Genomic DNA, 25888 nt, shown 5'->3' with positions numbered 1-25888 from the left:
AGGTTTGGAAAAGGAGCATGACTCTTGCTTAATTACTACGAAGAGCGGAGGAAGAGTTGAAAGAGAAAGCTATAGGCAAGTTGGAAAAGAGCTATTTCAGGTTTAAAAAGCAAAGAAAGAAAACCTGAGACTGGGATTGGATGATAAGCAGGTGGCAGAAGCCACTCACAAAAAAACCTATTTGACCAGCTGCTCAGCGTGCGCCTTGAAGGAACAAGACGAAGTGCACAGCCCACAAACCAGAGGAAGGCCTGCACAGGAAGTGGGGAGGGAGATAGAGTGCTATGGACTTCAGGACAGGATGAAGGCAGTCCATGTGAGGTTCCAGAAAACCAAGTAGGCAGTACAGGCACCAAAGTGTTTCCTTGTGTCATTAACTCAGGACCACTTCCTGATTTCAAGCACCATGCAACCACGGATGGGAGAGCTGTGCAAACCGGGGCCATTTTTTAAAACCTCTCTCTGTTGTCTGCTTGTCAGAGATGATCAGAACCCTCTCTGAGCGCCTCACAGGGCACACACTGGATCCCACGGAGGTGAGCCATTTGACTGGCAGTGTCAGATTTCTCAGCAAAATTAGATAAGCAGCTTGACTTGACAAGTAGCATGAGGTAGCATAAAGAGCTTCCTCAGACAGTGCCAGAGCATGAGGTGCCAAAAGCCTGAGGTGGTTATTAGAAGATGGTTACCGCCTCTGATTGTCTGCCTACAGCCTCTTCATCGCCAGGAAACTGCCACAGGAGAATCCAGCCAAAGCAATCACTGCTGCCTTGGGAAGGGTTCACCGTTCACGTGAGCTCTTGCTAACATCCTTGCTGTTTGCAAAGTGACTAGACGGGGCAGTGACAGCAATTCCTGTTGTCAGTTAAGGAGAAATTGCCCAACAAGATTTTAACTTTTCACTGAGTTTTAGCCATGCTGTTTCCTTGGTTACCTATCAGCTGGGACTTCTTTGGCAGCCAAGTTCTAGTGCATTTCACTTCCACAGTCATCAAAGCACTTTGAAGGAAGGAAAACCGGAAAGGGGTCAGAACACCCCAGCTCTACCCCTAATCAGCTACAAGGCCTTTGGCCCAGCCAAGTTGCTTCTTTGTGTTCCTTTTTCCTTTAATCATGAAATAGGGTAATATAAAACCTCCCTCACAGGGTTGTACAGAAAGTCACAGGAGAGAACAGATGAGCAAAATGTTACAGAAGGTATATACATACTTAAGTATGTGTGTGTGTATACATACAGCTTTTTAAATGTTTTCCAATTGAATAAAAGTGAAGTGTAGATTTGACAAGTACCTGGTTAAGTTGAGTGACATGGAAAATCTGGATATTTTAGAACAAAAATGCCTCCCTTGGTTTTAGGGGAAAAGACAGTAGTCTAAATTGTTCGGACTATATTTCTTCTCCAAATCCTAGTCACAGAATCTATACAGGACTGACTTTCATGATTGCTAGGAGGCCAGAGACAAAATATTTTGAGGAAAAAATGTTAATAGCTACTGATCATTAAATGTTTACTATATGCTGGCCAATCTATGAAGCATTTGACAGATATCATTTCACTTTCTCTTCATTACAATCCCATAATAACAATATACATTATGCCTAAGTTTATAAACAAATGGAATGTTTGAACTGATATTCAAACTCAAGTCTGTCTGATTTCAGGGCCCTTGATCCTAATCAGAGCCATTCTAGCTCTGTGAAGGACACTGTGTTTCTGTTTTGCCCCAGCTTGAAGCCCTAGTATTTTTGCTTTGGTATTAAAAGTTGGCCCATGTGCTCTGGCTGTCCTGTGGGCCAGGCCCTAGGTGGCCCTCGTGGAGAAGCAGATGGTTACTGGAGGGTGACATGGAGCGAGTGGTGTGAGGGAAGAGTTCTAAGAGGAGAGACCAAAGAAGCTTCAAGAGTAAAGCACTATGGGACTTCTACTCAGTTCTAAAGTGCTGCACTTCTTGGGTAAATGCCACAGAGGTTTGTGTTTAGACAGAACAGGAAGGACCTTTTCCTATATTCTCTGGTCATTCTGTTTAAACTAAAAATATTCTTCAGATGTGGCATTGAGCTGTTCTGGAATTTTATTCAATTAGGATTAATGCCTAAAATGTTGTTGTTTCCATCCCCCACCTGTTACCTACCTCCGATGGTTTCTTTTGAGTTAGATATATTCCAAATAGGTATCCCAATTTTGTCCTAGAAAGCAACAGTGACTCAGGAAAGGTGCTAATATGCTTCACCATAATGGTTGAACCCTAGAATAACCACATAGTATATTAGCATAGTTATTAGATGTTATTTAGAAACACCAACTGGAAAAGGGTTGAACATAGCATTTCAGAATTGAGAGTAACCATAATAGCTGAATGGCTAATGTTTGTTGAGCCCTTACAGAATGGAAAGCATAGTGCCATACTTCTTACACAAATTATTTCATTGAATCTTGCAATATCCCTATGAGGTAAGCACTGTTATCATTCCCATTTTCAAATAAGAAGACTAGGTTTTCAAATAAGAAGACAATATTTCTCATTGTCAAAAAGGCCACCAAAATGACAAAGGAGGGTAGAGTTGAGCAAGAATAATGAAACACTTTCACCTATCTCCCCTTCAGCCTCCTAACTTTTCCAGTGTTCTCTCATATATCTATTCCATCACCCAAGGTGTTTCAAAAATCCATTCATTTGTCCTACCGCTTCCCTAACATGGATTGGTGACTCATGAAATACGAGTATAGCCCACGTAAATATAGCCCAGAAAATTATCCAGAAAAAAAAAACAATAAAACCTTAAAAAAAGCAATTAAAGACATTTAGCTTAAAAGGACCTGAGAACGAACTATGACTCCAAGAAAGGGGTTTACGCAAATTATGAAATGGATTATGAAACCTAAAAACCCAATGGAGAACCCTAACTGCCAGACTAGCAACCAAAATAGACTCTTCCATGCAATTAAAGGAAATTATCCCACTGGAGTTATGCAAAAGAGAAGGAGAGACATTTTGTAGGGAAATGCGGGATCAAGATAGTTAGTCGAATATAATGAAGAGCTTTGGTTGGTGTGCGCCCTTTGGCTGGCTCCCTCCCTCCTAGAGCCTGCCCCAGCTGAGAAATTTCAGACCAGCATCAACCTTAGAGGCACACAACTGCCTGGAGCAAAGAGGTTAGTACAGAAAGACATTTACAGGATGACAGTGACAGTTGTTAGTGAAATCCAGCTCTAAAATATACCCAATTACTTACATCATCCCTGGGGTTTCCAACTTAATATTTTCTCATCCAATGTCTAACCACAGAAAAGCTGGATCTCAAAATCTCCCTAAAGGGAAAATACTTATGAAGAAGTTATATAGTAGGTCCTTGTTTCTTTTTTATTATTGTTATTAATTAGCTATGTTTTACAATATACTTTCCTTAATAGAGACAGTGTGAATCATAAAATAATATAAGGAATTTTGTACAATAATATAAACCAGAGCTATAAGAATCATAATGAATAATTATTGTAATACATTTTAGCATTTGTAACGTGGTCTAGTGTTATAGACTGCTCTGCCTATTTCGTACTTTTTGCTTGATGAATTCAGCACAAGTGGTGAGTTCTTCAGCTCACTAGTTCTTGGAAGCATGGAGTTGCAACAGTGGTGAAAGGGTATCTCTTCAATGCCCAAGTCAAAGTTAAATCTTGGAAATAATGGCTTCTTTCTCACCAATTCACTGGCATCCAGACTTTCCCTCTAAAACTTGTGAGGATGAAATACTTATATCAGTATATAGATGGACGCAAAGAATCAGTGTCTCCTTTGTACACAGTTGTTGCAACAATATACATACACGAAACTCTAGGGCTTGTGAAAAACTGCTGGGTACAGAAAAAAATAAAGAAAGAGAAGAAAAGGGAAGAAAAGAGGAGAGGTGAAGAGAAGAGAGGAGAGGAGAGCTTGGTCAAAGACAGGAGATGAAAAGGCTCTTTTCATTTATGTCTATTAGTGTCATGAGTTTATCTGCATTACATACATTATATCTTTATTATAATTCTGGAGGTAATTTGAATCACCCTCACTTTTGAGAAAAAGAAATCTGTGCTCAAATAAGTGAAGTAAGCTACACTACTAAAAGGTGTCAACCCCAGGATTTGATCCTAGATCTCCTCGATTTTAAAAACACTCCTTCTCTTTCATTGTATCTTATTACCTCTCTCTCCAGGAGAGCGCTTCTTTGCTGTGCACTTTTAATTCTTTAAGAGCAGATAACATACATCTGGTGGCAAGAAGACAGAAATCGTTTCAGCGATCTCTACTACTGAACCAGAATGAGGTTTATTCTTCTTCTCATCAAAAGAGTGACTGGGTGTAGGAGACAGAAGAGGCAGGTGTTAATCCTGAGATCTGGCTATGACCTAAACATAGCGCTCATTTCCTAATCCCCCTTCTTAGACCCCTTTATCACCTTGGACTGTGTGTGGAGTGGAGAAATACATTGAATGTAGTATACCTCTACTCAATAAATAGAATACAATAGTACCACCTTTCCATTTTAGCACAGATGCCTAGTTAAAACCTACGCACCAGATCCTCCTGCCTTTTTCCTCTCTTGAAGCAACTATCTATACAAGATCAAGTCTCTATGACAACCTTAGCTGTTCCTTGAGGGGACAGGTAGACACTCTAGTGGTTAAGTACATGGGCTTTGGCATCACATCCAGGGTCAAATTCAGGCTCCATTATTGATGTGGCCTTGAAAGGGCAAATTAGTTTACTTCTCTGATCTTTTTGTGGTTTCTCAATCTCTAAAATGGGGATAATAATATCTCATGGTATTGCTATTAAAATTAAAGAAAATGATATGCATAAAGTTCCTAGCATGATGTCTAAGACAGAATGAAAATCAGTATATATCTTTTGAATTACTGCTCTGATCTAGCTCAATGAACTGTCAAGTAGACAAATTACAGTACTTTGAGGTAGGTTTAAGGTCTAGGGAATCATTCTAATGGCTTTCCATTTGCTACAGGGAAATTTATCTGGAGGAAAAGAAGCTGTTCAAAAAAGCTGAGAGCTTTCTCAAGAGACCTGAGCTGTTCAGTTTGTCCCCCACTTTTTCCTAAGTCCAGTGCAAACAAAATTGCAGCCTATTAAATATTTAGTATTTAATATAGGCAATGAATGCATTTTAGGTCCAATCCATGATACTTCAGTGTAGTATTGTATTATTGTATGCATACATAAAATATTGTTTAATGAAGGTGCATAGTGACTTATGAGGATTTTAAAGAGCTTGGACCACAATTTTGAGCAATTTACATCATGGTAGAATTTTACAGTTTTGTAGCTTCACTTTTATAACATATTGCTGAGTCTGTATGGTTTATTTAACACTGAGATCTTGGTGAAGAGTACAACCTCCAAGGATAACTTTAGATTTTAAATTATCTACTCTTTGACCTGCGTTGTAGCAAAGAGTGGGGACAGCCTGTGTATTTCACTACTTCCTCCATCAAAACCACAACTACCACCAACACCCAACCTATTACTGCCCCCCAACCTACTCCACTTCTTAAGTATTGACAGTTGAAAAAAAAATCAACTAATTTAATGAAGCTAAGTTATTTGAACATATGCTGATATAGTACTATGAATTACCATTAATAATAAATACCTGTACCAAAAAGCAAGAGGTTATAGTGGTGACACTAGGTGAGACTACAGGAGGGTGCAAATCCCACTTCCACTGCTAATTAGCAGTGTGGAATCAAATGAATTAACCTCTCTGAGCCTCAATTTCTACATCCACAAAATCTAAACAGATTCAAAACAGTGAATTTCATTAGATTAGATTAGATATTTTGATTAGATAGTCTTGTGTCTGATATATAAAAACACTCAACAGACAGTAGCTACTCCATGCTAGAATACAAACAATTCATTTTCACCTTATAATTCCACTCCTATTTACCTTTCCTCTTTTTTAAAAATCTCCATATTTTTCCTTTTCACTCTTACTCCTACTATAGTATTTGTGTTTGTAAAACCTCCTTAAGTCCTCTGTGAAGGGAGACTAGATATTAAGGAAAAAAACAGACACAAATAAATAAATAATATCTTTCTATTTCTTTCTCCAAAGAAAAAGTTTCTAAAATAAGTATTGATCTTGTGTATGTGTGGTGGACAATTGCTTGGCACTTTTTAACTTGAAAAAAAGTGGTGTTCTCAGGATGATTGTGGGAAAGTCCTAATGAAACATAGTCAGGCACCTTTGCCTCCAAACCTCCTTTCCCAGCCAAGATGAAAACTATGGGTTCAACATTTCCACTCTAACTGACTCATTTGGCAGGAAAAGAAGTCCAGATGCCAAGAATTTAAAAAAAAAAAAAAAAAAAAAACTGGTGCAGGATAAAGGCACAGGAAGGAGGAGGGGGAGGCAGGAGAAGCAAGTCATATTCCATCAAGTTATAAAAAACCAATCCTGAAGATTAAAAAGGAGGATGCCCTGAACTTCACGGCCAAAATCAGGGTCCTGGAAGTACAATACTTCTTAAAGTATACTTCACACCAAGGAGTCTTAAGAACTACTGTGGTTTTTTACAGAATTACTGTGCTATAATTCAGTTGTTTACAGGAAAATAACAAAAAATATACGTCAACCTACACAGGAAAGTCAAAGGTAAAAACCTCCAAAACGTTCATGTTCAAATATACTAACAGAGCCAAAGCTGCACTTTAATTAGACTACTGTGAAAAATAAAGTATGCTTACACAAGTGTATATGTGTGCCTAAACTCATCAAATTGTATACCCTAATTATGTGCAGCTTTTGTATACAATTCATATTTCAATAAAGCTGGGGAAAAAAGAAAAACAATCAGAGTAATTGTTTGATAATTTAACTATATGAAACAATTAGCATATTTTAATCTTTTTCTACGCAGCTTATAATCTTTAGCTAATTTGTTCCATAATAATTGCTAAAGATAGAGTCATTATTTCTTACAGCTCCTGCCATTTTTGTAAATGTCTAATAAAAGTATTTAACCAACATACTCCACACAACTTTAGATTCTTCACCTTTCTTGTTTTGATCATTCTGAAATACATTGTCTGTGCTGGGAATACATAAAGTGACAATGGACAGCCTATTGTTCTAGCTATCTAAGTCTTTATTATTCACCAAAGTATCAAATATACTGTCTTTAACACTTTTATAGGGAAGATAAGTAATGGAATGAGGTTTGAGTATCTAGAAAGTTCATGTCAAAGAAGAGTTAAAAGGCAGGTTTATGGGGTATATCATACCATTTAGTCAAAAAACGATTATTTAGCACCAACTAAGTACAAGGCACTCTGCTAAAAATGCAGAGTGAGAAACCAACCGTACTTGGAGTTCACCATGTATTGGAAGCAAGATGCAGGTACACAAACAAAAACAATTGTGTATCGTAAATTTTATGATGGACATACCAATTACGGAAACACAGAGAAATTCCTAATTATTGCTGGGTTTCACTATTTTTCCTCTGTAAAGTGAGGGAGTTGTCTTATTTCCTTAGGTCTCTTCTAAATCTAATATTTTGTGATGATAAGTTTATAAAAATATTTATTTCGGTATTTTTCTAGCAGAGAGCTGGAAGATTTTTGCGTTTAATAAATTGGGTACTGAGCCAGCCCTGGTGGTCTAGTGGTTAAGATTCAGCGCTTTCAGAGCTGAGGCCCGGATTCGTTTCCTAGTAGTGGAGCCACACTACCCATCTGTCAGTTATCATACTGAGCAGAACTAAAAGCTAACAACTAGGATACACAACCATGTACTGAAGCAATAAAAAAAAGGTAAAAAAAAAATAAATAAAAAATAAGTTAGGTACTGTGCCAGAGAATGCAAAATCTTTTGAACAAATACCCTGGGTCAGTAGGACAAAGATATTCTCACCAATTAACAACTGAGGAAGCAGAAAAGCATGAGCTAAAAAAAAGAAAACAGGATTTAATCTGATTTCTCCTGCTTGATCCTGCATACCTAGAATAGGTGTAATTGACGCTAACACCCTTTTTCTAGGATTATAATTTTGTTTGACTAACAGCAAATATATTTGATAAAAAGTTTTTTAATCTGCCACCATCCCACTCCACTTTTCATAAAATTAATCGGGTGTGAAATCTCAGCTAACTAAAGAAAAAAATAAATAGTAAAACATTATGGCACGTGTTAGTTACAGCTGCCCTGGGCAAAATGAAGTTTCACTTTTACTGTTTCTTTTTTCCTGCCCTTTGGCCTCACATTTCTGTGATATGCATGCCTGAGAGAGTTGCAAAGATTAAATAAGATAAAATTAAATGACACACGTAAAGCTGTCAATAAACAATAGCTCTTGTTACCATTGCTATGATTATGAACATTATTTATGCATTTTAGTTTTTTCTGCCATTCCTCATTCTCAAAGGTGGGTCCTACATGTAAAGCTTCCCAAAGCATGTCATGTGTAGTGCCGAGAGCACTTGAGAAGATCTGGGGATGCAAACAGACGAAAAATGTTTAACTTAGTAGTCATACATTTATATTAAAATATATTAGAAAATTTTAGAGATAACATATCAACCTAGTGATTTAACAGATACTATTATTACTAAATTAATTTAATTAAGTTAAAAACAGTAGTATATTTACAGAAGCACAATAGTACAGGTGGTATGTGAATATAGCAAAAATTATAAAGATGGGACGTGAACAACTAAAGTTTGGGAAACAATTAAATAGAGCATAAACAACTACTTTCACAATCTAAGGAGTGGGGAGGTAGTGTCACATTTTGAAAGAGGCAAATCTCTCACCTACTAGATTACATATAAATTTCTTAAGGGAAAACTCAGTCTTCATCAACCCAGTATATTAATATGTGCTTAACAACTGAATGTTGCATAGATTTGAAGATAATTGAAACAATGTGTGTGTGTGTGTGTGTGTGTGTGTGTGTGAAAGTCTTCAATCAGAACATTACCCTTATTCAGAGAGTTCTTGATGGAGAAAAAAGTCTTATAAAGGCAGCAAATATGGAAAAGCCTTAAACTGTAATTCATATCTTATTCGACACCAATGATTTCTCACTAAACAGAAAAACCTATAAATATGAGACAATCTTTACTGGTGTTTAAAATGCATGGGTTAAAAAAAAAAAAGCTCTCAAATTACTAATGTTTATGGGGAAACTTTAGCCAATCACCCTTCACAACATTGGAAAAGTCCAAGCACACTGTAGCATTCAATAAATTTTTGTTAAATGAATGATTGATGTGGACATTATACCTACAAACAACCTAAAGTTTCATAATCATGTAAAGTATAGACCTGGTAGCTCTTTACAATTCTGGGGAAGAGGGGGAGCTAAAAATTAAAAGAAGCAGATGAAATTACAGTTCCTGTATAAACAGTGTTGTAACAGTGTTACAATGATGGCCTATTAATGGGAATGTCATAAAACTCTACTGTAAATAGATGTTCAAAGCATGTGTACATTTCATAGGCAAGGCATTACATTACCTAATCACATATATTAAAGATTTAATTGATTAGGAGAGTTTAAGCATAGTCATTCTTGTATGATCGTGCCACAAAAGAGTCAGAATTCAGAGACTTTTGCTGAAATATAAAGGCTTTTTGAGAAGTAAGCCCAGTGATATCTGTCTTGCTTTCTTTAACATGATAAGGCCAAGGCGAATATTATGGTTAAATTTTTTTATCTTACTACTGGGTCTGAGTACCTGTGAGACAACATCCTGAAGTCACTCAGAGACAGTGTAGATGGAGCCCCTTGAGAGTGATACTTCCAGCAGCAGGGTTGCAGTGGTGGCCGTTGGGCTGGGTGGAGTCAGTCTACCACAGGGAGGGTGGGGCTGACTCTGAACTCACAGTGAAACAGATGAACTGGTCTTCATGCATTCGTTAATTTCATGTGTTGAAATCTATAAACATATTTCTCTGCCATACCTTCCGAAAGAGCATGTGTGCACTTTCTGCTTTTCAAAGACAGAAGTAATAAAGATTGGGATTACTGAGCTCTGTGAATTGGAACATTTTTCACTGAGTATTATAATTATTCATTTGTAAGTGCTTGAAAGCAGGAAATGTCTGGTTCATTATATTTCCAGAGCCCAGGTCAGTGCCTGACACACTATAGGTATTCAGTAAATATTTGTTGAATGAATGAATGAATTTATAAATGAATGCTTGAGCCCCTAGAAAGTTGGAAGAACGAGGGATTTGAGAGGAAATAGGAAAGAGAACTTCTGAGACCCACTTATTTCGTGGCCTCTTCTGCCTACCCAGCCCAGCAACGAGAGAGCCAAGCAGTGATCTCACCCAAAGAACCTGCTGGGCTAGTCCAGTCAGTGGGTGAGGTGAGTCCTGCCACTCATGTCAAGCACAGTAAACTTGGCTAATATATTCCCAGAAGTACAGTGTGACTGCTCTCTCCATCCAAATCTGCCCTGGTAGGCCAGATCTAATTATCCACCGTGGAATTTGGCCAGTTACACTGAGATTATGGTATGTTGAGAAATTTGAACTTTAGCCACACATAAACAAAAGCACAGGGACCGGGCAATTCCCTATGGCTTCTGGGTGATTTTTGAATTTTTTGTCAAAAGGAAACAGTTGCTTTGGAGTCTGTGAGTTTTCTTCTCAACGAGAGGGAAATGGAAGTCAACTTGATTCAGTTTTTGAATGTAAACTGTCTTCAAATATCTTTATTAAAATAATTTAAATGTATTGAATAATACCTGGAATCTACATAAAATACAGCACCCTTTATTAATCATCAAAAAAAAAATCATGTTAAGTGCCCAGAAAGATACAAAATAAGTAAGATACAGTCTCTAGTGTGGCCTTTCTCAGTCAGATTTCAACAGAAGTAGTTGAAAGCCCTAAGAAAACATTCTCCTTCTTGCCTCATTCATAGATGCAGAAAGGTTGTCTTTCAAATTTACAATAGAAGATCACTCCAAGCATATTATCATATGTCCCATGTGGTAGAATTAAAAAAAATTTAATGTTCCTTTTTAAGCAAATTTTCCTGGTAAATAAAAATTGTCTCAGGCTTATGCTTGTGTGGTATTCTCAAGCTTTGTGGGTACAGCTGGGCAAAGTCCTCTCCATAAACAAACTAGAGGCTGGTGGGAGCTTCCTTCACTTTGGAAAATGGTTCACAGTAGGATCCCAACAGCTTGACAATTTCCACCGTGCATTCCACCTTTCTTCACCCTGTTGGAGAGGTTCAGGTACACATGTAACATTCAGTCTCCTCACTACCTCAGAACTGACTCATTGCCTTTCATTTTCTCTCTTTCCCTTTCCTCCCAATATACCCCTTTTCTCTTTTGCTTTGATGGGCATCGCTTTGCAACATGCCTTCTCCTTATCTCTGTTTTATCTCTTATACCATCAACTTCTCTGGTACACTTGTTTTCTGTTTTCATGGGAATTTCTGCCTTGGCAGAGAGTTATTTAGTGAGAGGGAGGGAGTGGCATGAAACCCACAGAAGGGATTAAGAAAAGTCAGAGAAAGCAAAGCTCACTCTATTGGCAGTGAAAAATGATAGAAGGAATGCTGGATGGAAATCAGAAAACCTGGGGATCGGTTCTGGCACCAAGGATTACCCTGTGGCCTTGGAATTCCGGGAACCTCTTGAGCATTTCAGTTTCCTCATCTGCATAATTAGCATGCTAATACTGGTCCTGTCTACCTAACAGAAATGACAATAAAATCCAACCAGACTGCAGGGGAGTTTTTTGTTGCATTAATTTATAAGTTGTATCTCTCTGTATCACATGAGATGTGGCGGTTGAGGATGTGAGACACTCGGCTGCAAAGGAGACACTCGTGCACACCAACTGTCTCCAGCCTTCTTGCCTGGACTGGACTAATGCAGAGATATTTAGGAGTTCAGTCCTCAGAGTACAAAGAATCGATACATATCAACAATCCTGCCATCTTTAGCATACTCTGTCTAATTGGTTGGCTTCATGAAGCTTCTCCCAGCCTGCGTTATTGACAGTCTGATGCTGGCCATGATCTCCTTTTCAACCCAGAAGCTCTGCCCACACCCCAGCTGCAGTCTGGTTGTTTATGAGCATCTGGATCAGACTAGAATTGAGTGGAGTAATGTCACTCTGGAGTCATTGGCTTGGGTTCAGACACTGGCACTATAATGAAATAGCTGTGACACCTTCAATTGGTCTTTAATTTCTCTGAGGTTTCATTTCCTAATTTGTATAGAGAAGGCACTAATACCTACACTGTAAAGGGACACGATGAATACAAAACCATAAAGCTTTATTATAACCCAAGAGTTAAAAGTAATATATATCACAAATATGTATATTTAGGATTGTCCATGTATTTGAGTTACAGTCTCTTAAAAACAAAAGATTTTAAAGAGAGGTAGCCATGCAATTAAAAATACACTTTGTGGTTTTTTTGAGCTCATAGCTCTTGAATAGATTATTAAATCTGCACTGGCACAATAATTAAGCCTAGTAGGTACTTAATTATTTTTTAATAATTAAATGAGTAAATAATCGAATGAATGAATGAATTCTACTGGTTTGGAGAAATGTTTAATTTTACATCTCTCCTCTAGGTGGCGAACTGATACCTCCTACAGTGTAGCATCGCATTTCCTGTCTCCACAACTGACATATGAAAATTGTACTAAAATAATCCATAATTTTATGTCTGTCACAGTGTGGAAGTAAGCAACCATAAATGTATTTTCTCCCAAAGTTATCTCTTTATTTTTACATCTTTAAGCTTCTTGTCAAAAACATTGTTTAGAGAAAATCATTAAGAAATATGATTGTGTAACTACTATAAAGAAATAGAATTGTGCAAGAGACTTTTCAAAGCACTTGTGCAAGATTGCTTTGAATACTTTCAATTTTCATGGCCTACTCTTAGGAAAACATTGTTTTGCTAAGTTCGTTATTTTCCTAGGGTATTCATTTTCCTCTAAATATGAAAAAAATAAAAGTAATTCTACTAATCATGATTTTTTTAACTAAGCCCCAAATATATGTTTTTCCTCCAGATTCACTGTGACAGAAACAGATAAAATTGAATAAGAGCTGAATGCATTATCCTGTAAATTGAATATAGAAGAACAATCAAATGAGATAAATTAACCCAAATACCTTGCTTTAATTTTCCTTCAAGCCAGGATATGAGTTCCCCGAGTGATTTAAATAATGCCCCTCAATCTCCACTTCCCTTTATGATGACGTAGTCTATATTTTCTTATACAGGAAATACAAAGGAAAATGTTTTAGAGTGCCATGAAAGCTGAAGGGCAAAGCTAAAATGCATCCAAGAGCACACCAAACAGGAACAGCAAGAATTGAAGATGCCTGTCCTGTTTCCAAAGGCAAAGGAGGAGATGAGTAAAAAGAACAATGACATGTTATAGCCCAAGAGCTAAAATTAAATACGTGTAAACAATTCTTGTTGAAACTAGAAGCCAATGTAGATTAGGCCAACCAGGTAAAGAGTTCTTTCCTGCCAAAACATGCCAGGATAAGAGTCACCGAGCATTGAGACATGGCGAGTGATAGAAGTGAGGTTAACACTAGAAAACCACAGAGGATTCCGAACTGGTGTGGCAGCTCTTCAATTCCACGTTAAAGTATATCACATGTACCTAAAACCCGTATTTCTTCTTTATCCCACCCAACAAGCTGAAAGCCATTTGTTCAGATACAGGAATCTGAATGAGAATTTCTAGCTTATGTATAATTATTTCTCTAATACACGTTTCTTGAGTAACCACTCTGGGCGAGGCCACATGGTAGAAGCCTTGAATAATACAAAGATGGAGAAGGCATGGTCCCTACCCTCAGAGGAGCGAGGAAGACAGACATGTACACAAATATGAGTAACCAAGGGAGAAGGAGAGAGAGAAAGGCACTAAGGCCAAATTACTGTGTTGATGTGAAAATGGAAGTCACCTTTAAATCCCATCCCACAGCTGGGTTGGTGACCAGAACCCAACCATAGTGATAGTTTTTGCTGGATTTCAAATTAAACCTACACTGCTGAGTCTCTGATGCAGCCAAATCATGGAAATAGACCTGAGGTAGGAATAAACATCTAAAACACCTTTCCAAAAGCATTTTTGGCTTCTTTCATTAAATCGTTTTCACAGGTCTGCAAAAAGCCAGAAGTTATGGAAGAAAACACCATCCATTAAATTAATGTATGATTCCTAAGTTTGTCATGAGCATACAACTATAAACCTTTCTAAGTAAACTAAGAAACCAGCTAAATATCCATTAATAGGGGAGTGTAAATAAATTATAGAGTATCTCAAACAGTAATTTTAAAACAATGAGGTAGCTTAGCATAGAAACACTTCCATATGTATAGATGTGAAAGAAAACAACCAGAAGGAAAACATTTAGGCTATAAACTTGCCTTATTATTTGATGCAACTTAAACATTTCTTCTAAAGGTTAGCCAAAAGCGGAAAATGGCGCAAATGTGTAAAATAGTATGAACTATAGTTCATTCTTTATTTATCACTATTATGTTATACCTCCAAAATTATTATGATTTAAAGTGAACTTTTTATAAAAAAATTTTTGGTGTTTGGATTGGTTATTTTACCTACCAAAAACATATTTTGTCTTGAAGTGCAGTGTGTGAAGACTTTTAACATTGTCCCTAAATATGACTAAGTTGTTTTAGATCATTTCTCTTTACATCATGTTTAAAGCCTTCAATCTAAGTAGCCCATAAGCACACTATAATTTCAATCTGAAAAGAGAAAAGTGACCTTTGACCCAACTTCTGTTATTAAATGGATATCCTGCTCCATATCAGCCCAAAACTAATCTGTTATCATTTGTCTTTACTCTTCATTATAAAAAAGGAGAAAGAAAAAGAAGAGGGAAAGGGGTTCCAGAAAAGAGAGGAGAAAAGGACTAACCATCCTTTCCAATAGTAGGAATTGAAAGTTGTCTGTTAAATGTAGCCCTTTCATTTATGGTGTGTCACCAACCCAGGACCCCTTCTGTGGTTTCTGCTTTATTGTAATTAGTACAATTTTCTCTTTTAATAAAAAAATTCTCTTTGAGTAAGTTCATGTCTACAATGACTCAGGACCCTCAGATGTGACTATAGCCTTCTCTCCTTCTAGGGAAATTTATAAAGATAAAAAACAAGTCTCACTTCTGTAAGCCAAATTTACCTCTAGAAATGAGGCAGCATGCCACAGAAAGAACACCAGTATGGCATGCACAGGATGTGGGGCTCAGCCCAGCAGCTCAAATCAACTGGTGACCTTTCACAAAGAAGACAAAGGAAAATACCCACAGAAGGAGAAACTACTTTGGTGCCAATATTACACAAGTAGAACAGGTGCATCCACCCACTCCTGGTACCACAGCCCAAGCTGGACACACCCAGACCTTCTCACTCACAGGGCCACCAGGGCTGGTCTGAATTCAAGTCAACAGGAGCTGTTTGCCATGGGGATAGGTGAGAGCTATGTTTAATGCCAATCAACATATGTATGATTATCCAACAAGTAAAATAGGGAGGTAAAACAAAGACATGCACCCGTATCTCTACAATTATTTTGAAAAGGACTTGAAGTACAGAAACTAGAACTGAGAGAGAATGGTATTAGCTCAATAAGTACGAAATAAGCACCAACACTCTCTAAAGCAACTTTCTAATTCCAGTAGAAGAATCTTCAGTCATGAACCAGCAAAACACAATGCCAGCTGCCCTCAACAGCACTTATTGGCTTACTGTAAATGCGTTAGTTAGACCACAAACAACCCAAAAAAAAACCTGAAAGAAATTAAAATAATAATACCATAATGATGATAATAATAATTATAGTTACCATTTATTAAGCACCTGTTAGGTGTCGGAGAGTTTGTTATATTTAGCTACATAGCTGAATCTTCACAATAGTCTTGGGAAGTAGTTTTTATTATTCCCATTTTACAGATAAGAAAACTACATCAAATCTAAATTAAATATCTTTTCCCAGAATACCCAGCTAGAGTGAAAGAGTCATAATCAAACTCCAACTGAACTCTTTCCACTCTACCAGGGGTCAGCAAACTATGACACTTGTGTCAAATCTCTCCTGGTGCCTCCTTTCGTAAATAAAGTGATATTGGTGCTCAGTCATTCTCATTCATTTCTGGGTCATCTATGGCTGCTTTGGTTCTGCAACAGCAGAGTTGAGTAGTTGTGACAGAAACCATATGGCTCACAAAGGCTAAAGAATTTACTATCTGGCCCTTTACAGAAAAAGTTTGCCAACCCCTGCTCTGCAATATGCCATTAAGAATTTTTCAATGGTTGAATATAGTAAATACTTTCAGAGAGTCATGAAATTTTAAGAAATGGAAGTTCACTGCAATCAATTTATTTGTTAACATCTACCCTAAGACATTCTGCCACGCATAGAGCTTCTACTCCTTAAAACTCAGTTGGGGAAAGAATATTTGTGTTTCAGAAAACAAGAACCTGAATTTTATTGACTAATTCTTTCATCTCCTCCGCAGTCCTACCTCCGGCTTCTCCTCATCTCAAGTTCTCACAGGACACCTCACCAAACTAGGCACCTAAGAGAGAAAGAGAGAGGAATACAATGAAACATTATTGCTGTAGCTTCACGGCACTTCCATTCCATTTTCAGATCACGACCACTTGCCCCAGGGGGACTCTGAAGGAAACACGCCAAATCTAAGGGTTTACTTAGTTTAGGCTTGCCAGATTGATGCAAGCCTGGTGGATGCATATATAGACTAGAATAATAGAACTGTAATATGGAAAGCACATCAGGTAATATCCAATTGAGATGATTCCGTTTATCGATTAAAAACAAAACACAAGAACCCAGCAAAGCTGGGTGACTTGTCCAAGGTTAAATAGGTAGCAACAGAGAAGCGGTTTCCCTGGTCCGTTCTACCACACACTGCACAGGATCTGTTTCAAGTCCACAACAATATCCTATCCAGCAGCTTCCACATATTCATTAATCTCATGTACTTTATCAAGGCCACAACTTTGATGGAAAGAGTAACTTTGGGGAATCAGGCAGATTTGGGTTCAAACCCTGCTCTGGTCACTTGCTACTTGTATAAACTTAGGAAAGTCAGTAAACCAGTTTAAGCCTCAGTTTTATATAAATAAAATATAGTTAATTGCCCCTTGAGTGTAAAGATGATGAAATGAGATAGCACATTCAGTGCCTAACAAGGTATCTAGCACATAGTAGGCACTTTCTCAATACATGGCTACCACTAGTATTGTTGTTAAAAGAGAAGTAAAACTGCATCATCTCAGTCTCCTCTTGGACCCCAGTCAGTAAGTGTGGGCAGTTGGGCCAAGTAGCATCTCATGGATCAAGTATAGTTGATAACCTGCTGGCTGCATACTATAAAGGTATTTTCACTCTGAGGGGAATTCACTCAGTTTTCACCTGAGAAAGCTAAATGTTAATTTTCTAATCAACTCTTGTACCATTTCCATATAATTGTTATTATATGTTATGATTTATGGACAGCTTTGTTTTTAATTATGAGGTTTTTATTGGAGAGACAGGTTTCGGGGTGAGTCTGCCATGTGACTTGCCAGCACTTGTTAAAAGTTTTTACAGTGTGACTCATTTACATGTGTGTGTGTGAGTTTAGGAGTGCTGTTATTAAATTTTCCCGGCATATAGTGAGGAATTTCTCATTCAAGTTCGTCCATATATACACATCCCCCACTACCCACTCTATCCCTTCAGATATCCCACTCCTCCACCATTTATCAAGGGCTAGCTTCAGATTATTTTCAAGGTTTTATACAGATAGACTCACTTGGAATGGTCCTTGCCTAATTCCCTGTAGCTACTTGGTCATGTGAAATAGAAGCAAACACTGCTCAACCGTGACAATCTTTCAGGTAGTGTGGTGGATGGAAAAGCTAAGAGAAATCAGTAAGACAATGTAAGGTATGGATGTTATTTCCTTATGCTTAGTGTTTTTAATTTTGTAGAGAGCGTACCTGCAGAAAAAATCATCTTCACATCGAAGTCAGCAAGTGAGAGATCAGTGCTATAAATTGCCTACAGAAGAGAAGAGAGAGAGCACATGAATACACAAAGCCCATAAAAGAATAAAGACACTTCCTTAAGTAAACGAAGACAAAATGGAATAGACAGCAATGATGCAACTCCATGATGATTCAATAATACCAACAGCCAAACCTTTGCTACACATGAACATGAAGACTACATATGAAGCCCGGGGCAGGGCATTATGGAAAGGTACAAGTGATAACCTTTTACAGATGCAGGAGTTTTCTTTTGTGATGCTGTTGACTTTGTTTCCGACTGCTCTATTGATTAAAAGTATGGGGAAGAGTAGAAGGAAAAAAGGGAGGGAGGGAAAGAGAGAGGGAAGGGAGGAAAGAATGGGAGAATAAGAGAGAAAGAAAAAGTGTTTAGTGTTAGAGTCCATTAGAACTGGAAGAACATGGGGCCCATGCACAGCAGCGTTCACTTGATTCCACCTCCACTGAATCACTTCGGAAATGACTCCTGTAGACTTGTGTTATATATTGCTGAATAAGCAATTAACCCCCACCACCCCCCCAAAAAAAACACTGGTGGGTCAAGGTTCTGGGGATGGCTTAACTGGATCCTCTGCTTCACAGTCTCTCACAAGGCTGCAGTCAAGGCATCCATCAAGGCTGGGGTCTCATCTGAAGGCTCACTCGGGAAAGGATATGCTTCCAAGCTAATGCATGTGATTGTTGGCAGGATTCATTTCCTTGAGGGATGTTGAACTGAGGGCTTCAGTTCCCTGCTGTCTTCTGCTGGAGGCTGCCCTCAGGTCCTCTCTCCTACGGCAGAAGAGCTTCTCTCCTATGGCAGCTTGCTTCACCATAATCAGCAAGAGAGAGAGAGTCTTCTAGCAAGACAGAAGTCACAATCTTTTGTAAATTAATCAGGGAAGGGACACCTCCTTTAAGTTGCCATATTCTATTGGTTAGAAAGCAGCTACTCAAGTAAAGGGGATTACACAAATAACTTGGCCAAAATCAGTCAGCTAGAAAGTAGCAGAGCTAGAATTTAAGCTCAGGTCTACCTAAGTCCAAAGCCTGTGTCCATACTACCCTGCCAGTAAAGTTTTAAAGCACTGAACTTCCACTTACTTTGACCACATCCCATCTTTTTTTTACTTCTTATGGTTTTACATTTTGACAACGTTAAATGTTTTTCTCTGAAACGTGGGAAAACATATCAACACCTGGGCATTTAAGATAAGGTCAGAGAATGAGCCATTTTTTCCAAATACACAGACAGGACATACAACTAAGTAGAATAAGAGAAGCAATTGCTTCCTGGCCCAAACTTTTTCATCCTACTCACTCCCACGGGCGGAGGAGCAAACAGAAAGATAAAGTTTAGACACTTCCTAGGGCTCCTCCGAGGCAGGGATGTTGGTATTCACCACTTCCCCTATATGACCTCCCAACCAAGGACAATTCTATAAGCAAAGAAAGAGCACATTACACATGGGCTCCAAACACCTGGTGAGCGTTTTAACTGCAAAGAACTCTCTCCTCAAGAAAAGACAACATCCGACTTCTGCTTTTTCAACTTGACATGTAATTTTGGTTGAAACCAAGTATTCCAAGTGATAAGGCTAACTGAAATGTGATTCTCTTTCAAAAATAACTTGGAGCTTTACATCTTTATATCTAAAAAAATAGACTTGAAAATCCATTTTGGGAAAACTGATTACTAAAGTTATAGCTCACTAACCAGTGGGAAATAGAATTCAGGAGATTGCAGAGAGTGGAATGGTCCCATATAGGAAATATTACTTTCTATACTCAGATTATATTCATTTTGTAACACTATTCATTTTGTAACAGAAGGCAAGTTTTTGCTCATTTGAGTCATGGAATATTAATGTCACAATACTCAGACCTTAGTGATTACAAATACAAGGTAAAATAAAGTTGTAAAAATACAAGGTCAGAAATACATGAAAACAGAAAATTATAAGTAAATATTTGAAAACAGGTCATTGAAATATTTTTAATAACATACAGGTTAAATTTAGAAGAGATGTTTTCCCATTTCTCTTCTCTTCCCACACAGCCCTGGAAGACAATCACAAACAGCAGTAGGTATGTGCCTCAGTGGTGCATACCACATTGACTACCACAAAGAGAGTCACGGAGATCGGGTCAGAGACCAGATGTGAGAAGCCATCATAAAGTGGCCACCAATGTTCTCTCTTCTTTGAATCCTTTAAAGAGTCCTGGCCTGTGTTTCTGTAGAACATCCAGCAATCTGGATTTGTTAGACTGGCTCCTCTGTGATTAGATTCGTGTCGATGTCAAGAACCCCACTCAGATGATGGGGGGGTCATTTGCATATGGACAGGCTCTCTCATTTGGTTACAGTGATAACCACCAGATCTCTCTCTCTTGAAAAGCACCTTTTCACCACATACACCAGAGGCGTGAGACCATGAGACTATTCCCAACCACGGTCTATTGTGATCCTGTGGGGTCACAATATGGTCATTTTCTAATTCTAGGATTCGCTCTATATTTATCAGCTGCCATCCTCTAGAAAGAGAACCTTTGCGCCCCCCCCACCCCCGCCAATCCATGGATTATTTTTTTAATTTAGTGTGGTTTAAATTGCATCATCATTCTTTTTGATGCTTAAATTGTCCCAAATTAAGCACGTCAGAGAAAAAAGTTTATTTTTAAAAATATGGCAGTGTTATGATTTTATTATGCCATAATCAAACAATCTGTAAGAGGTTTACAGGTGTATGATGATGTTTTCATTTATATTTATCATTGTTATTATTATTCTTTAGTAACTTATTTATATCACATCAGGGAAAGGAGTTGGATATCTTTAGTCAATTCAAGTTGATCATGGTACAGGTTTCTGAAGTGACACTACATGAGATTATAAAATATTTGACAAACTATATGTGAAAATCAGTAATACTGTATTATAAATATATCTAATACTTAACTGTTAAATTTCAAGTGCTAATTTGAGATTATGTCTCAAATTAAAAATCCTAAAATTGCCTTTATATTGATTATGTTTTCGCTAACTCCTGATTTTAATTTATTTTGAAACTTTCATTTCAGCACTGCCTAGGTTTATAACCACATCAAATACAATTTGAGACTAGGGTGTCAAAATTAAAATCCTAAAACCACCATCATAATGATACTGAATTTTGGCTTATGATACTTTTTTTTAAACTTTCACTTCAACTATGGTTTGCTTTGGTTTATAACCATATCTAGTTTTCAACACTGAATTATGAGTACTTGTTTAATATGGGAATAGCAAATTAAAAACCTAAACCTGACTTGACATATTTTGGGGCCAGAGTCTATTTCTTGAAACTTTTATTTTAACTCTAGCAAGGTTTCTCTAAGATGAATAATCACTTTGCATTCAGTTTATGGTTATTAAGGAAATGGTTTTCTTATTGATTCGTTCATATAACAAAAATTATTTTAAAAGTCTTTATATGATGTGGGTATTGATTTCTTATGAGCCAGACCTTGAATGTTCGATGATATAGTATAAAACATATGGAGCATATTCAGTATAAAATAACCTCTTTTAAGTGTTATTTCTATAATGTGATTATATTTACAACAGAAATGCTGTCCCTGCTAGAACGTAAGAGCCATGAGGAGAGGGATCTTCTACTGTTTTGTCAATGATGTATCTTAAGGGGCTACAAGACTGGCTGGTACATAGACACTCAATAAATATTTGTTGAATTACTATTAGATGAATTGATAATCAACACAGATCTGTACACAGAAAAGAGAAACCATGAAAAAAGCATTTCTCATTCAGAAAGGGCATTATTTTTAGGTGATTTTCTAATAATATTGTTTTGCTCACTTTTTTTCCGTTGGTAAGAATGAATATAGAGAAATTTCAGAAGAAACTCTTATAAAGGGTATTATGCAGTAACTGCCTTCTCTTGGCAGTGGTTTTTGTGTAGTTCTCTGAATTTTTTTTCAATAGATTATTCTAAGTTTGAATTTGAATTATATTTATGTCTTGGAAACTGGTCCTTATATATAAGTAATCAAAGAAAATGTTGAGCCTACAATTTTTAGAAGAAGAAAGGAATTAACAATGTAAAGAAATGCAAAAAATGTCTTCAGAATGATTAAGCAAATTTATAGACAGAAGAAGTGATATGAAAATATATTATCAAATGCTTTTTTGCCCGAAAAGTTTTGGAGTTAATTCTTAGGATTAAATACTATAGCTTATACTATTTTTTTCTGAAAAATAAACTAATCTTCTATTGCCAAAATTTGTGCCAGAAAATTTCATTTCTACATTTGTTAGTATAAATTAGTCTAAATTAGTAATATACACTCCTCCCTGAACTCCAGAACCATCTTTCTAACATTGGACATCTGTACTTGGGTATATCACCATGTCTCAAGTTCAAACACTCTGAACCTGAACTCATGATCTTCACCTCAAAAAAGCATCCTCATCCATGTTCCCTATTTTGATGACCATGATCACCAACCTCTTCAGTTGTACAAACCTGCCTAACACCTTCCTCTCCCTCATCCGCCATCTCAAGTTTATTGCTAAGCTCTATTGAAGTTATTCCTTACATATATCCTAAAGCATTCTCCTTCTCTCCACCTTGGGTACAAACGTTTTAGTCTAAACTACCATAATGTATCCTCTGAACCACTGGCCCACCAGTATCCACTCTTGCTTCTCCTCAGACCATTCTCCAAAATTCATCTAAACTGATTTTTTTTAACCTAAAATCTGGTCACATAACCTCTCTGCTGAAACACACAATGGCTTCTCCTTTTCCTAAGATAAAGATAAAAATTCTTAACACAGCCTATACAGTCCTACAAGACATTGCAGTGTTTATTTCTCCAACCACAACTAGCCATACTCTCCTCCTCCATCCCTATACTCCAACCACAATTTTTTCAATATGCCCATGCTTTCTCCCACTTCAGAGCTTGCCACATGCAGTTCCTTCAGCCTGGAATGTTCCTTCTTGCAACTACTGCCCCATTCCTTTGATTAGTTAATACCAACATAATCCTGCAAGTCTCAACTCAAATATCCCTTGATTTCCTTGACCACCAGACTAGACCAGCTCTCTCATTATGCATTCACATAGCATCCAGGACTTCTATTTCATGGAAGTTATCATGTTTTGTAATTAATACTCTCTGATTTGCTCATCACTTGCACCTAGCACATAGTATAGGATAGAGTAGGGACTCTATATGCAATTTTTTAATGGATAAGTAAATATTTTACAGATAGCTAATAATTCAAGATTTTATTTTACATCGTTACTGAAAATACAGATGGACTAAATGTAGATTAAGAATATATTTTTAGGAGGATGTAAACATGTTGGTATTATTTACATCATATACACGACACATGTTCTCAGTACCATATGAGAGGATGGCTTTATGAGAGGCAAGAACGTTAGGAGCATCAAGAAAAAAGGGTTCATCAGGACCCAAAGCTGCAGAAGACAAACTGCAGTGAGGACGACTGAGATTATTGGGTCTAGCAACAAGAAAGTCATTGGTTGCCTTGGCAGTTAGTTACCCAGATTCTGAGTAAATTAGATACCCAGATTGAAGAGTAAGAGGAAATGGAGATAACACTCCTCTTCCAAGGATCTTATATTCTGAACGTGTAGTTTCTCTAGAAATGCAAAAGTTAATTATTTGATTGTATCTGTGCTGTATCATTGGATCTACACAAGAGCAACAATTTCAGACAAGGAAAAAAAAAACAGGTTCTAACTCACAATGGCTCATGAAGATGGAAGCTCAAATGTAGGACTGGATCTACAGCATATCAGATTAATCAAATCCTCAAGCCAATTGATCCTGCTGAGATATGCATATATGTATTTGTGTGTGTGCACACAATTTTTAACAAAGAAACCTCCTAAAATTAAAAAACACTTTTAAAAATCACTACATTTTATAGGGTGGGTTTTATAAAAGAGCTCTGGAAAGAAAATGTACTTTATCCGAAATGTATGAATTATCCCTAATGGAAGATTATTAAACATAGTTCAGAAATAACACATTTCTTAGGAAAAAAAGCAAATTAAATTTGTAATTTATGCTAAATAACAATCTTCAAAAGAAAATTAAAGTAAAATTCTCAATTCATTGATCTTTTTATCATATTCTTCAAGAAATTAAACAACTATCTCTAGTTTGAGAAAACGTTTTCAGCTAACTCTACCTCTCACTCCCCCTCCTGATAGTCCATCTACAATAGTAGCGGTAACCGTCACAGTAATAGTAATAGTTACTGTTAAAATAGTAACAGTAATAAAATGCACTAGATCCTAATATTAATATTTGACATCCAAAATAAAAGAAAGAAAGAGAGGGAAGTCTGGATACACAACTTAATTTCACAAATAATCACTGACTCCTATATTACTGTGCTATTCCACACGTCTGACTTGAGCATAGTCATTTCAGTAGTAGCTAAAGTTTGGTTACTGACACAGCACCCCTTTACATGCAATGGCCTATTAAATTCTCTTCAACTTGAGAAGGTTCTTTTGTTTTAAAAATACCTGTAAGTTAACAAACAAACATACACCAATATCTCAGCAGAATCCGTTAATTTGATAAGTTAAGTATGTTGGTCATTATGAAATTTCTGGCAAACAAGAACTGTACGTTAACTGATATTATAAGGTCTACACACCGAGGTTGGCCTCATTTTTTAAAATGGGGTCCCTGCTGTGGTTGAATAATATGGGATAACTTTATTCTAGAACAAGCTTCAGTGAGAGGATAAAATTAATAAAAGGAGGAAATAAACTATTATATCAAACTGAGTGTAGTATACCCCTGTGTGTATACCTGAAAAAGCTCAATCTTGCCTAGCATATAAAGTCTGGATTCGGTTGGGGGTGTGTGGAAGGGAGGTTGATGACCCATAGAGGCAGGGGTTTTCTGATTTTATACTTAAATCATCCCTTTGATCACATCTCTATCCCTGTGTCATTTAAATCAGTGGTTTTCCAAAGGGAGCCACTCTATGGGGGCATTTTGAATATTTTTCAATGGCATTTTTGGTTGTAACAATGATTTGAGGGTTCTCCTGGCTCAAAAGACAGGCCAAAAGGCCAACACCATTGAATTTTTAACGATCTCCTGGACGTTCATGTAGGTGAAAATATATGTAAATATTCTGAGCTAAGAAACCAATTATGTTTTATATATAAACATAAAGGCCTAGAAGTATAATGACCACTGGGTAGCAATAAGGTCTCCAGCACCCAGGTTGTTCTTTTTAAGTACCATTCCCACAAAAAGAATCAGCACTCCTTTGAGAATGGTTGATACTATGTATTTAATACAGGAAATGCACAAGATAAAACTGGAATATATTGTCATACCAGAAATCAAGAACTCTGTCAAAGACTACCCAAGTCATGTTGAAAAGACTCAGGAACCAACTTGCAGAAGCTCCCATTGGTCAAAGATAGGACTTGAGCATCAATAGGAATGATATGTGGATTGAAACACACCAATTAATCACCTTTGGAGGATGGTAGCGACTCAATTCCTTATTTTGAAAACATACAAATAAATTTGAAAATAAAGTAGTTATTCTACCTTTATTATATGTATCTAAGGGCAACCAAGTAGATAATAAAGAAAACTTTCTCTTTATAGAAGTAGTCCAGCTAGTAAATGAAGAAGGGATGGTAGGATTAGAATATCACCATTTTGCAACCCCTAAGGAAACAATAGATCTAAAAAATAATCATAAATGGCTGCTAGAAT

At 37.1% G+C, this 25888-nt stretch overlaps 1 long non-coding RNA gene across 1 annotated transcript in view; it reads right to left on the bottom strand.

Annotated features, from left to right (window-relative positions):
* Positions 1–25888, bottom strand: part of LOC131420126 (uncharacterized) — a 31561-nt gene that overhangs the window by 3777 nt on the left and 1896 nt on the right. The window contains exons 2-3 of the long non-coding RNA XR_009223469.1: positions 18044–18104; positions 16561–16614 (exon numbers count right to left, since the gene is read on the bottom strand). This is a non-coding gene — a long non-coding RNA (uncharacterized LOC131420126). The remainder of the gene's footprint in view (positions 1–16560; positions 16615–18043; positions 18105–25888) is intronic.

This window comes from Diceros bicornis, chromosome 22 (assembly GCF_020826845.1).
Source record: "Diceros bicornis minor isolate mBicDic1 chromosome 22, mDicBic1.mat.cur, whole genome shotgun sequence".
Lineage (NCBI taxonomy): Eukaryota > Metazoa > Chordata > Mammalia > Perissodactyla > Rhinocerotidae > Diceros > Diceros bicornis.
This window is presented reverse-complemented; position numbering and strand designations above follow the sequence as displayed.